Source organism: Diabrotica virgifera, chromosome 8 (assembly GCF_917563875.1).
Source record: "Diabrotica virgifera virgifera chromosome 8, PGI_DIABVI_V3a".
Taxonomy (NCBI): domain Eukaryota; kingdom Metazoa; phylum Arthropoda; class Insecta; order Coleoptera; family Chrysomelidae; genus Diabrotica; species Diabrotica virgifera.
The window spans coordinates 21,534,451-21,548,632 of NC_065450.1; the positions used below are offsets into that span (position 1 = coordinate 21,534,451).

Genomic DNA, 14,182 nt, shown 5'->3' on the forward strand with positions numbered 1-14,182 from the left:
GAAAATCGGTTATACCATTCAAAAGTTATCGAGCTCAGAAATATGACTCAATTTTTATTTAAAAAAGGGAAAATGTTTGTATGTATGTATGTATGTATGTATGTATGTATGTATGTATGTGTGTGGAAAAGTTACACCGATCTGAATTTTTTCAAGTGTGTTTCAAGAGGGTGTGAGGGCCGATTTAGAACCGGTCTAATTTTTGACTTCTGAATACCCGTAAGCCAGCTAGAGGACTAGGTAGATTCAAAATAGCATATTTTTTGGGCGTATATATCTTAGGTTCTAGGAGAGACAGGAATACCTCAAATACAACAAATCAATAGGGTAGAGTTAACCTTTTAAATGGTGCTTAAGCGATCAACCTGAGACATACAAACTGCTCACCATAGCCGAAAAACTGAAAAATTAAACTTTGAAAATTTTGGTTTTTCGACAATTACTCAAAATTTAAACCTACGAATTACGCCAATAACTGAGCGTTTGTAGGAGGACTCAGGACACATCTAACAGTGTATATCTCATATCTGGAAAAATTCTAATTTTTAGTTATAGGCTTCAAAAGTATGATCAAATCTATTTCTTATGGGAAAAACCGTTTTTCAAGCTCAATTATTCTTGTAATACGTTCAGTTATCATACTTGATCTTGGATGCATCAGATACTACTTGTGAATACGTTTTAAACTTATGTTTAGTGATCAACATCAGTTCAGCCGTTCAGAAGTTATAGAGCTCCAAAAGTATAATTAGTCTAGGAACTGAAACTTTTCACTTCGCAATTTTTACAGAATGGATCGATTTGCTTGAAAATTTGACAATAAGTAGTGGATAGTCCAAGGATCAAAATCTATATGATGCCGAAAGACGTTTCTACCATGGGGTGGTTGCCACCCCATCTCGAAGGTTTTTATTATATTTTGACCGCAAATGTTGGTAAAAACATTAATTGTAAGCAAAAAATGTTTTATATTTTTTTGATAAAATTAATAGTTTTCGATTTATTGGTTATCGAAACTTAGTTTATATCGAAAAAATCAATGTTATTAATGTATGTATACACCGTTCTTAGGCGTCAACGCCCTTCGGTAGGGATCTATGGAGGAGTATCACCAAGCCGGAAGCCCTTATCCCTTCCCGTACCGCTCCTCCATAGGCCGATCAGACGCCAGTTTATTCCAGACCAAGCCGTAGACTCTATTGAGTTTTATACTACGGCGTTGGCCTTTTATAAATTTCATGACCTAGCTGAGGCTCGAACCAGCGACCGCAAATCGCAAATCCACTAAACTTGTCGATCGACTGAGCCCCAGCTAACTGGACCGTCAAGACCGACGTTCTTAATGACGAATGTTATTAATCAATCATGGTTTATGTACTTGTAGTGGTTACAATGCTAAGTTTGATTGGGCAATCCGAGTTCATTTGCCGGCCATAATTACATAATTATTAGGATGGCTGGGATATTAACTCGGATTATCTTATCACTGGTGTCGTAAGTACTAGATCATTTGGGAGAGAATGCGACCAAGGCGACCCCAGAAAACGGCAATTCTCGCTAGTGGCGTACAACCCCTCTACATGCGACACTATATATACACGAAATCTTCGATTTTCTAAATCTGACTGAATTAAAAAATTAAAGTTTAGGAAAAGACTCGCCCATCCATATGTGAACACTTCATTTTGGTCATAGGGTGTGGACTTTATGTCTATTCCTATTTAGAGTCTGTTTTTCTTTCTCGTTCTCAAAACTACCAAAAATTTCAAAAATATAATTTCGACCTTTGCGGCTTCTGATAGTACTGATCATTACCTTTCCAACGCACATCTAATTTTGAAATTTACCAGAGAACGGCAGTTCTCGCCAGTGGCGCATTACACCCCTACATGCGACACTATATATACGATTCGATTTTCTAAACCTGACTGAATTGAAAATTGAGCCAAATCCCATCTTAAAGCTTAGGAAAAGACTTGTCCATCCATATATTACTTCTCCATTTTGGTCCAAGTATGTGGATTTTACGGCCCTTCCCATTTAGGGTCTGTTTTTCGTTCTCGTCCCCAAAACTCCCAAAAATTTCAAAAACTTATGTTCGACCTTTGCGGCTTCTGATAGCACAGATCATTACCTTTCCAACGCATGTTTAATTTTGAAAATCGTTTATACCGTTCAAAAGTTACCGAGCTCAGAATTAAAACTCATTTTTTATTTAAAAAGGGGAAAAATGTTTGTGGATATGTATGTATGTATGTATGTATGTATGTATGTATGTATGTATGTATGTATGTATGTATGTATGTATGTATGTATGTATGTATGTATGTATGTATGTATGTATGTATGTATGTATGTATGTATATATGTATGTGGAAAAGTTACACCGATCTGAATTTTTTCTGTGTTTCAAGAGGGTGTGAGGGCCGATTCAGAACCGGTGTAATTTTTGACTTCTGACTACCCGTAAGCCAGCTATAGGGCTAGGTAGATACAAAATGGCAAAATTTTTGGGCATATATATCTTAGGTTCAAGGAGAGACAGGAAAATCGCAAATACACCACATCAATAGGGTTGATTAAGCTTTCAAATGGTGCTTAAGCGATCAAGCTCAGACATACACACGGCGCAGTATAGCCGAAAAATTAAAAAACTAAACTTTGAAAATTTTGGTTTTTCGACAATTACTCAAAATTTCAACCTACGAATGGCGCCAATAACTGAGCGTTTGTAGAAGGACTCTAGCCAAATCTAACGTTGTTTACCTCATATCCAAGAAAATTAGAAATTTTAAGTTATACGCTTCATAAGTATGATCAAATCTATTTCCTATGGGGAAAAACGGTTTTTCAAGCTCAATAATTTCTGTAACAGCTTTAGTTTTCATACTTGACCTCAGATGCATCAGATACTACTTGTCAATACGTTTCAAACTCATGTTTAGTGATCAAAATCGGTTAAGCCTTTTCGAAGTTATTAAGCTACAAAAGTATAATCCAATTAACGATTATTTCCGAAACGGTTTATGTAGTTCTAGTGGTTACGACGCTAAATTTGATCTGCAACGGGCAATCCGAGTTCATTTACCGGCCATCCCAATATTTTTATTCAATCTATTTCGACTAGACAAAAAAACTAGTGTACATTCGATGGACACTAGATCATTTGGGAGATAATGCGACAAAGGTGACCATTTATAAAGCTTAACGTGTAATCGAGAAAAATTGCATTCAACTTCATACATTTAATTTGTATATAAGTAACTTGAAAAACTCCTGATACAAGAATAAAAACCGCTAAACGCCGTAAAAACGAGTGGCGCATACAATATTCCAGCTACAAAAGATCTGATATAAAAATTACGTGGCGCAAAAATGTATTTTCATTTTGATGCAAAACAAAATTCTAGTTTTATTTTAAAAGATTTTTCCACAATATTTGCTAAATTTGAAGTAGACGCGCCACAAAATGTTTCAAAATTCAAACTGTATCAAATTTACTCTTTTGTGGCGCGTTTACTTCAAATTTAGCAAATATTATGGAAAAATCTTTTAAAATAAAACTAGAATTTTGTTTTGCATCAAACTGAAAATACATTTTCGGGCCACGTAATTTTCATATCAGATCTTTTGTAGCTGGAATATTGTATGTGCCACTCATTTTTACGGCGTTTAGTGGTTTTTATGCTTGTATTTAGTAACATATAAATTAACATTATATTGATTGTTTCCCACCTTTAGACTTATCAGAGGAGTATGTCAACTAAAACTGTCACTGTGACAGTGGCATTTCTCAAATTCGTTCGATACGTCTAAAGGTGGGAAACAATCAATATAATGTCAATCTATAAGTTACTATCGCTAAATTTAAAACCTCCACTAGGTTCATCTCTTTTTATCACACAACTTAATAGTGTTTTCCATCTTTTGCGTTATTTTGCCGGTTATTAGTGCGCTCATCACTATATACGAACAAAAAGGAAAGCTCATTTTCCGCAAATCGCCAGGAAATTTTGACATTCCTGTCAAAATTTCTTGAAGAAAAAGTCAGGACTTCCTTACTGTAAGGAAATGTCATTTCCTTACTGTAAGGAAATGATATTTCCGTACAGTTGTTAGTGTTCTATTTATAAGCGTCAAGTTTGACAATTCAACCTCAATACGTTTCCATAGTAACCCAAGTAATTTTATTAGGAATTTCAAAGCACCATTTATTTGGGAATAAAATTATCGCGTTTTTTTTAAATCAATCAATATCTGTCGAATTTTAAACGATTTGCGGAAAAATAGTATGTTTACCTCGTAGGAAAAGCCACATTCCTGGACTCTGTGTTGCTAAGTCTCGGCTTGCGCCTCGACTTAGCAATCTTCACAGTCGTCCAGAAATGTTAAGCTTTTCCTACCCGGTAAACAATGTACTATTTCTTTACTTTAAAATGGTGTACTGTAAAAAAATTCTAGGACTATTTTTGAACAAGATATGCTTTTTCAAAGTGACATATACACATGCGGGTGTAGGAAAGTTGGTCGAGAACACATCGTCGACGGAAAATTTTGGACGGAAAAATACAACATTTGGTCGACAAAGAGTTAGTCGAATGCACAATTCATCGAATGTACAATTCGTCGACGAACATTTGTTCGAATGGATTTTTCGTCGACAAACTGTTATTTATCTTTAGGATAAAGGGATTAATGGTGACAAACGACAATTATTGGTTTTTATTTTGTTAACTGGAATATTGTATTATACATATTTGAATTTTTTTTTGAGGGGTTTTGTTAATTTTTTTTCTAAATCTTAATTATTTTTAAATTTAATTTAAAAATTGGCTGCGGTGGGAGAGTCTACAGCAAATATAAACCGAGATTTTAATTAGTGATGTTGTACAGTTCTTCTTTTTGGTGTGGGCGCACTTGCGAACGGAGCATTTCCGGACAAGTCAAATTTGGGGCCTTGCGGACAAGACCTAATATGCGACATGCTGAGGTAAATAAATGGTTAGGGAATCGAGGCATTTCCGTACAATGTTTTCGACTGCAATAATGAGTCAATATCAATAAAAAAGTAAACAGGTCGTGAGAATAAACTTCCCTTCACACTTTATCCAAGGCTTAGGATTGGCAATCTGTAAAATAATTTTTTTTGATATGGTTCAAAGAAATTAACTTTATACATTGGCGTGTTTGCGCCATGTATTATTCCCTTTGGGTCTTTGTCGACGAAAAATCCATTCGATCAAAAATTTTTGTCGACGAATTGTACATTCGATGAATTGTGCATTCGACCAACTGTTTGTCAACCAAATGTTGTCGACTAATTTTCCGTCAACGAAGTGTTCTCGACCAACTTTCCGACACCGTACACATGCAATAGTTGGAACCATATGGAAAACTTTTTAGTATTAATTTGATGAAAATAATAAAATACTAGTCCACGAAAGGGATGTCAAAAAGAGATGGAGAAAGGACTTTGACAGCTTATTAAATGAAGAATTTAACAGACAGCCTGTAGAGTCAACGGAGACAGTTGCAGCAATGGTCACCAAAATAACCAACGAGGAAGTGGCTCAAGTGCTTCAAAAAATAAAGAAAAGAAAAGCGGTAGGACCAGATGATATTCCTGGGGAATGGAGAGCATTCGTAGAGACAGGAACAAGGTGGCTAGCAGGTCTATTTAATAGAATTATGGAAGTTGGACAAATGCCAGACGAATGGAGAAGCAGTATACTGGTACCTGTTTACAAAAACAAGGGAGATATACAACAATGTACAAACTACAGGGCTATAAAACTGCTTAGCCACACCATGAAAATATGGGAAAGAGTAATTGATAGACGGATACGTGAAGAGACCGAAATATCCGAGAATCAATTTGGCTTTATGCAGGGTAGATCAACAACAGATGCAATTCAATTTTCATTATAAGGCAGTTGATGGAAAAATACAGGAGTAAAGAAACAAACGCTCATATGGTATTCATTGATCTTGAGAAAGCATATGATAGAGTTCCTCGAGAGATTCTGTGGTGGGCACTCAATAAGAAAGGAGTCCCTGGTGAATATGTAAAGATTGTGAGGGATATGTATGAGGGAGTAACGACTAGTGTTAGGATAGGTGTGGGAGAGACTGATAAATTTCATGTGAAAGTAGGATTGCGCCAAGGCTCTGTGCTTAGTCCGTATTTATTCTTATTAGTTTTGGACCAGATAACAGCGAAACTACAGGGTAACATTCCATGGTGCTTAATGGATGTTGATGATGTCGTGTTAGTAGGAAATAGTGAAAGAGACTTAGAACAAAAACTGGAACAGTGGAGACAAGCTCTGGAGGAAAACGGTTTAAAACTTAGTAGGACAAAAACAGAGTATTTGGAATGTTCATTTAAAGATGGAGCTACTACAAATAAAATGGTATCTTTGGATGGTGAAATGATTGTGAAAAGCAATACTTTTAAGTAGCTAGGATCAGTATTACAGAGTAATGGAGAAATAGATGGAGATACATGCAGTAGAATTAGGGCTGGATGGATGAAGTGGAAAGAAGCGAGTGGTGTGTTGTGTGACAGAAAAATTCCAATGAAGCTGAAGGGAAAATTCTATAAAACAACCATAAGACCGGCTATGATGTACTGAACTGAATGTTGGACAGTGAAAAAGAAAGAGGAACAACGAATGCATGTGGCGGAAATGAGAATGCTTAGATAGATGAGTGGAGTGACAAAAAAGGATAAAATTAGAAATGAGTATATTAAGGGAAGTCTAGGTGTGGCACCAATTGATGCCAAAATGAGAGAGCATAGGTTAAGATGGTTTGGTCATGTTCAACATTGAGACGTTAATCACCCAATACGAAGAATAGCTGAAGTGCAGATTCCTGGAAGGAGTAGGAGAGGAAGACCAAAGAAGACCTGGGGGGAGACGATAAGGCAGGACATGTTGGTAAAGGGGATTAACATTGATATGACCCAAGATAGAATTGTGTGGAGAAATGCAATTAGGGAAGCCGACCCCGCATAGGGATAAGGCAAAGAGAATGATGATTTATTAAAAAAGTTATTCTTTATAAAATGCTTTACCTTGTCTGAAACCTAAAATGCAATCATCAGATATAAAATTTTATTAATAGTGTACGAGGTATGTTAAAAAATATGAATTTGCTCAGGAGTAAAGTACCTTTATATTTCACAATATCGAAAATGTTATCAAGAAAAATTATTTGGAATTAAAAATTATATTATAGTATGCAATGATATTCTTCTAATTGAAAAAAAAAATTAAAAATTTTAAAATTTTTTCAAATTACGGATACTCTTGGATATCCTACGGATATCTTGTTAAAAAATTTACCTAGATTTTTTTGGAATACACCATTTTAAATTAAAGAAAATGTTTTCTATTATACAATGTATATCCCTAAATGTACAAGAAAAAAGTTATTATGAGAGATTTAAAAAATAATCATAAAAAATATCAAAAATTTTAAAAGTATAAAACCTTGAAAAGCAGAACTTGCTTCAAAATAGTTTTACAACCTTATACAGTAGACCATTTTAAAGGTAATTGATCTCCTCTTTCTAATAAATGTACCATTGCATACCTATACCTAGAAATGGGCAAAAAAAAGTTACAGAACAATATTTGAGAAATAATGGGGAAATGGCCCAAAAATGCCTTGAGCGGCGAATTTTGAAAAATTCTATTTCGTAAAATATAAATCCTAGAGACTTCTACTAAACGTCATTTTAAAGAGAAATAATGTAGGTTATTTTTTTCTGAAGCAATATCTAGACCTATATCCCCGTGGAAAAAAGGTTTGGGGCAAAAAACAAAATTGCTTTCTTTCGTGTTGTTTTTTTGCTTTTCTTTTGAATATATTTTTGTAAATAAAAATATTTTTGACTTATAAATGTAATATTTCGATAGTAAATTTAACCTGGAACAATTTTCTTGTAGACGTCTTTGTATTAAAAGTGCATAGCACGCACCCTAATTCCCCCTATGCCTAGGGACTAATTCACCAATTTCTCAAAAACCCACCCATTAAAATGGTACTCTGCGGTTTTTTCAAACTTAGAGGTCTATTGACTATATGAGACAATGAAATCCCGTTAACGTTGTAGTTCCTTTTAGCTCTTTTATTTTGAACATAATCAATAGCCTATTATATAAATCATATATTTCAGAATTTAATTCTACAGTGCAAGAGTGCACTGGAATAATAAGTATTACCCCTCCGCCTATTACCTATACATGCCTATACACTTATTTATTTTTAGCTCATAAGCAAAATGCTCGGACAGGTCGATTTTTAAAATAATCGTAGTATATTATTTTTTTTTCCATAATCATCGTTACGATGATGATTATTACAATTACAGTCTGGTCATAATTGGCCGATGAGCAATTTTAGTTCAACCTATAAAAAAGTTCCTTTTAAAAGGAACATTTTTAGTTTAAATTTAATCTTTTTTAAATATACCGTAAAAACACAATTGAACTATACTAAATTTACATTCAAGATGCAGCAGAAATAAACAAACCAAGACGTTAAATGCTGCTAAGAGCACTCCCGAATCATAATTTACAATAGATAAACTTTGGAAATCATGATTTGGGATTTACAATATATATACATCGTAAATTATGATTCGTGAGTGCTCCTAGTATTATTTAACGTATAGTTAATAAGACAAAACACTTACAATTAGCAAGAACTCCTTATTAATTTCATTCGTTTAAGAGGGAAATAGCAATTATAATCCGGTCAACTTAGACATCAAAATGCTTGGCAAATAACAAAAATTGCCGGAGAGCCAAATTTTCGTGGAGAGCTAGGGTATACCATAACAAATAAAGTTTAAAAAGTCCCCATCGATCCCATGTGTGCGTCAAAAGTTATTCGGGGTCAAAGGTCAAAATTTGAGATTTTTTGGATTTTTTTCGAAAACGGTAAGTTTTATCAAAAAAAAACCTCAAACCAAAGTTGTAGATCTTAACATTCTCTACAAAAATTGTCCATACAATTTTTTTCCTAAGGGTTACCATTCCTGAGATATCACGATTTTAAAAGTTACTTTATACATTATATGCACATATAAGCCACGTATATACATATGTGGCCCTTAAGACAAGTATATTTATTTGTGTCTCTTTTATATAGTATATTATACTATTCTGAAAATTTTTCTTCAAAAGGTAATCAGGCCCAAACTGAATTTCCTCTATTCACGCGGCCTTGAAAAACATTTGGCTGTACCATTGTTTAAAAAAGAACAGATTGTCTATTATAGGCAATGGCTACAGTATTGTCCGTAGGTCTGGTTCATAATATTATCTGTTTCTTTTAGTGCTAAAGGTTCAGTTCAAGTGAATATAAGTACTTATTACAAGCGTCTACCATTTAGTACCATTTTATACCTTTTACATATTGAATATTGAAGTGAAACAAGCTAAAAATGACGCAGATATCCTTATAATTGAGACAGCAATTGAAAAATTTAAGGCAACAAACACAACAATTGTAGTTGGTGAAGATGTTGATTTGTTGGTACTGATTACTGCAAGGACTCCAGTAGATAAAGTTATTTATTTTCTGAAACCTGGAAGGGCTCAACAGCGAACAGAGGTATATTCTTCGAATAGTTTATCGGCTTATCCCAAATGCAAAAAGTACATTTTATTTTTACATGCGATAACCGGCTGCGACACTACGTCCGCAATGTACAGAAGGGGCAAAACGTCAGTACTTAAATTATTCGAAAAAAAAAAAGATTTGACTGACTGCTGTAAAGTTTTTACAGAACTTGATCCTACACCGCAAACAATAATTACGGAAGGAATTCGCTTTCTTCTTGCGGTTTATGGAGCTCCAAAAAAATTATTTGTCTTGATAAATATCGGTACTTAACTTTTGTAAAAAATACGCGAAACAAGAAACAAGTACAACTATCATGTCTTCCTCCAACATCAGCATCTGCTTTTCAACATTTGTATCGAGTATATTATCAAGTTCAAACATGGCTAGGCAATGAACTGAATCCAGAAGACTGGGGTTGGAAATTAATAGATAATACTCTGGAACCGATTAAAACCTTACTCCCACCTGCTCCAGAAAAACTCCTTAACACTATTTTTTGCAATTGCAAAAAAGGTTGTAGTGCCAAATGTGGATGTAAAAAAGTCGGGTTGCTGTGTTCTTTAGTGTGTACCAACTGCCAAGGTCAGTCTTGCTCAAATGTCCAGTTTAGTACAACAGAGGAAGACTCCTGTGATTTTAATGAAGAGACCAATGACTCAGTCACATTTGAACGATTTTTGAACATCCAGCAAGAGGAAGAGGAAGAAGTTGAAATCGAAGAAGACTTGACTGTTGAAGTAGACTTTCACGAATATGAATCTGATTAAAATATCTAAAGAAATCAAAACAATAGTCAACCTAATAATCAATAGCAATATCAATAATCAATATCAATAATAAGGTAATATCTAGAACTTGACCGGTATTGTTTCCTTAAATTATCCTAAAATTGTCAAAACAGTTAGTGGAGTAGGCCTACAGGGGAAACCACGGTAAAAAAACGCGCCGAGTACACTTCCTCACAGGTGGTGTGGAAACGTGTGCATATCATGTGTAATGTGACTCTTTGAATCGCGATATCTCAGGAATGGCAACTCTTAGGAAAAAAATAGTAAGGACTATTTTTGTAGAGAATTTTAAGATCTACAACTTTGGTTTAAGGTTTTTTTTTGATAAAACTTACCGTTTTCGAAAAAAATCCAAAAAATCTCAAATTTTGACCTTTGACCCCGAATAACTTTTGACGCACACATGGGATCGATGGGGACTTTTTAAACTTTATTTGTTATGGTATACCCTAGCTCTTCACCAAAATTTGGCTCTCCGGCAATTTTTGTTATTTGAAATGTCTATATAGACCGGGTTATTATTATTCTCCATGGTTTTTATATTCTGAAGATCTTACTAAATGCGACTGATAGCTGCTGTATCAACTGTATAAGCTGTATAAGCTGTATCAACTCTAATGCGCCATATATTTAGTTCATTTATTTTGCTATTGGATGTCTCCTCGGAATGTTACAAATTTTCAGTTTCATTACAAATAGTTTTCTGTTATTTGAGAATATTTCTTAATGTTATTTCTTGTATTTCAGGTATTCCGCTAGTTTCCGTTGCTGAAGTTACTTGCTTAAGGTATGTTTTCCATTCGTTGTTGGTAATACATTTTTAAACGCTTTTCTTTACTTCAATAGTTTGCATCAAATGTTTAGACGTTAATTTGACTGACTTTTCTTCAATGCAAATGAATGAAAATTTGCAGATATATGCATTCGCGGGAACAATACACGAATAATCAATAAATAAAATTTTATGTTTATTAATTGTTTAAATAAAAAACCATTTTAATGGAAAATGCATAAATTCTCTTAATTTTTACAATGTAGAAACTTGAAACTTTTACGGATTTTAGTTAATGATATGAACTATACATAATTTTCTTTTTACGTTAATTATTTACGTTATGCTTCAAAAATAAACAATAAAGTTTCAAATTTTGAACGCTCATATATTTGTTTTTATATAAATCGGCGTTTATTCGTGTCAAATTTCAATACGATACGAAACAAAACTTCAACCAAAACTCGAATTAAAAAAATTCGTGTTTTTATCGTAGTCTTGGAAAAAGCACCGGTAAAGACGTTTTTTGCTACAATTAACATTAGAATTCGTTTTGTCGTATTAATTAATTAAACGCTTTTCTTTAGTTCAATCGTTTGGGTCAAATCTTTGGACGTTAATTTGACTGCCTTTTCTTCAATGCAAATGACTAAAAATTTGCAGACATATGCACTCGAGGGAACAATACACGAATAGTCAATAAAAAATTTTTTGTTTATTAATTGTTTAAATAAAAAAAACGATTTTAACGGAAAATTATTAAATTCTCTTGTTTTTTACAATGAAGAAACTTGAAACTTTTACAGATTGTAGCTAATTATATGAACTATACATAATTTCACTTTTTGCGTTAATTGTTTACGTTATGCTTCACAAATAAACAATAAAGTTTCAAATTTTTTTGATGGAGGTTCACCGAAATTGAAGATAATCGTTGATTTTTACCTTCAGTGACTGCACTATACAAAATAAATTGCAATTTACTGATCTTAATGCGCGTAATTTGGGAGCTCATAAATTATTAAATGATATGTAGTCGCCAAATAATAAATGCATTTTAAGTACAACTCTCTCTTAAGCCGGAAATATGGGGTAGTTTTGCGAAGAGGGGGCTTGCGAAGGGGTTGTAGCTCAATAATCGAAATGCACGTAAGTAAATAGTTTATTCTTAGAATATATAAGCTATAGGAATTATATCTGCGATACGATATATTTTAAGTTTTCTCAGCATTTTTCTCTTAAGTTAAATCAATTAAAGGGTTGTTTGGGGTGAAGGGGATGAGCTCCAAAATCAAAACTATATCATTTCAAGAGCTCATAAATAGCTCGTAATTCTGCCGCAAAAATCGATTCAATATTCCTACTATTTTTAAGTAGTGGGGGGCTGACTCAGCCCCTCCCCCACTAAAATATTAAATTCCTGCTCAGTGGAACGAGCTCAAAATTTTTAATTTGCGGATTATGAAAGCTCATGAATAGCTTATAAATCAGGGCTATTTGTTTTTTAATTTTTTAAGTGGGGGGGGGGCAGCTCAACACAGGTGTTAAAATCTCCAATACTATATGTGACTTCGCTCCTTTTTAGATTTTTAAGTGTCTATCGTAATTGGCTATAGAATGATTCGTCATCATTGTCATATTTCTTTTCTGCAGTAGGGGCATATATCTGTATAACATTGACCTTAAATGGTTTGCTATTTAATTGGAATATCGCTAGTCTGTCGTTCACGGGTATAAAGTTTTTCATATTTTTCTTAAATTTAGACGTTATAAATATGCCAACTCCATTCCTATGATATATGCCATCTTCTACACTTCCAGAATAGTACAGTGTACCTTCATCTTGTTCACATGTTCCCGCTCCAGGCCAACGGAGCTCACAGCTCCTACCTCTATATTACATGTAAAAGCAAATATGAGGAAAACATTCTGGTAATAAATAAAATATACACGTAGAATTCCTAAAAAGTTTACTAGCTAATAATTAAAATAGAATTTGGTTTCGCTATATTTGAAGAGCCCTTCGGTAACGCTACGCTTTGGTGTGTAAAATTAATCAAAAAGGCACAACTAACTGGCAACTAAAGAGAGTCTGTAGAAAAAGTTTTCGTTAAAGTTACAGAAAAACATGGGAAAACACTTATCGTCAAAAAATACTTAACAAAACTTTTCTACTCTTATTTTCGTATAATTACGATTCTTGAGAGGTGTAATTTTTTATAGTTTTTAATGAAAATTATACTGAATTTTTTCGAAAGATACCTATCATAACTAATTTTTTGGTGGTAACTAATCAAAACCGTTCTATACAATAAATTCACAGTCAAGATGCAGTAGAAATAAACAAACCAAGACACTTCAATCTTACGAGGAGCACCCTCGAATCATGATTTACAATGTATAAACTTTGTAAATCATGATTTGAGATACCAAATGGAAGAAAAACAACTTAAAATAATCTGCTATGCGGACGATGCAATACTAATCTCTCAAAGTAAAGATGATTTACAACGTATACTGCACCAATTCAACATAATCGCCAGAAAATTTAACGTGTTAATTTACTCAAAAAAGACAAAATGCATGGTTATAACAGCAGATCCAATAAGATGTAAATTGAAGCTGGAAGGACAGATAATAGAACAAGTGACGGAGTTTAAATACCTAGGCATCACACTATCTTGCAACGAAAGGCTCGAAACAGAAGTGGAAGGTCAAGTGAATAGAGAAAACAGAGCCGCAGGTTGCCTGAATGACACAATATGGAGAAATAAAAATATCGGAAAAGAAATGAAAGGCAGAATTTACAAAACAGACATCAGACCAATAATGATATACGTGGCAGAAACACGACCCGACACATAGAGGACAAAAAGATTGCTCGAAACAGCGGAGATGAAAACCCTTCGAAAAATCGATGGTAAGACTCTATGGGACAGAGCTAGTAGAAGTACAGATATACGACAGAGATGCAAGGTGGATA

General features: G+C 33.8%; 1 protein-coding gene across 1 annotated transcript in view; it reads left to right on the forward strand.

Annotated features, from left to right (window-relative positions):
• The window catches only part of LOC114333317 (poly(rC)-binding protein 3), a 754,646-nt gene that overhangs the window by 95,653 nt on the left and 644,811 nt on the right, over positions 1-14,182 (forward strand). Inside the window, exon 2 of the mRNA XM_050658847.1 lies at positions 11,175-11,214. The gene's annotated coding sequence lies outside the window, so the exon portion shown is untranslated. The remainder of the gene's footprint in view (positions 1-11,174; positions 11,215-14,182) is intronic.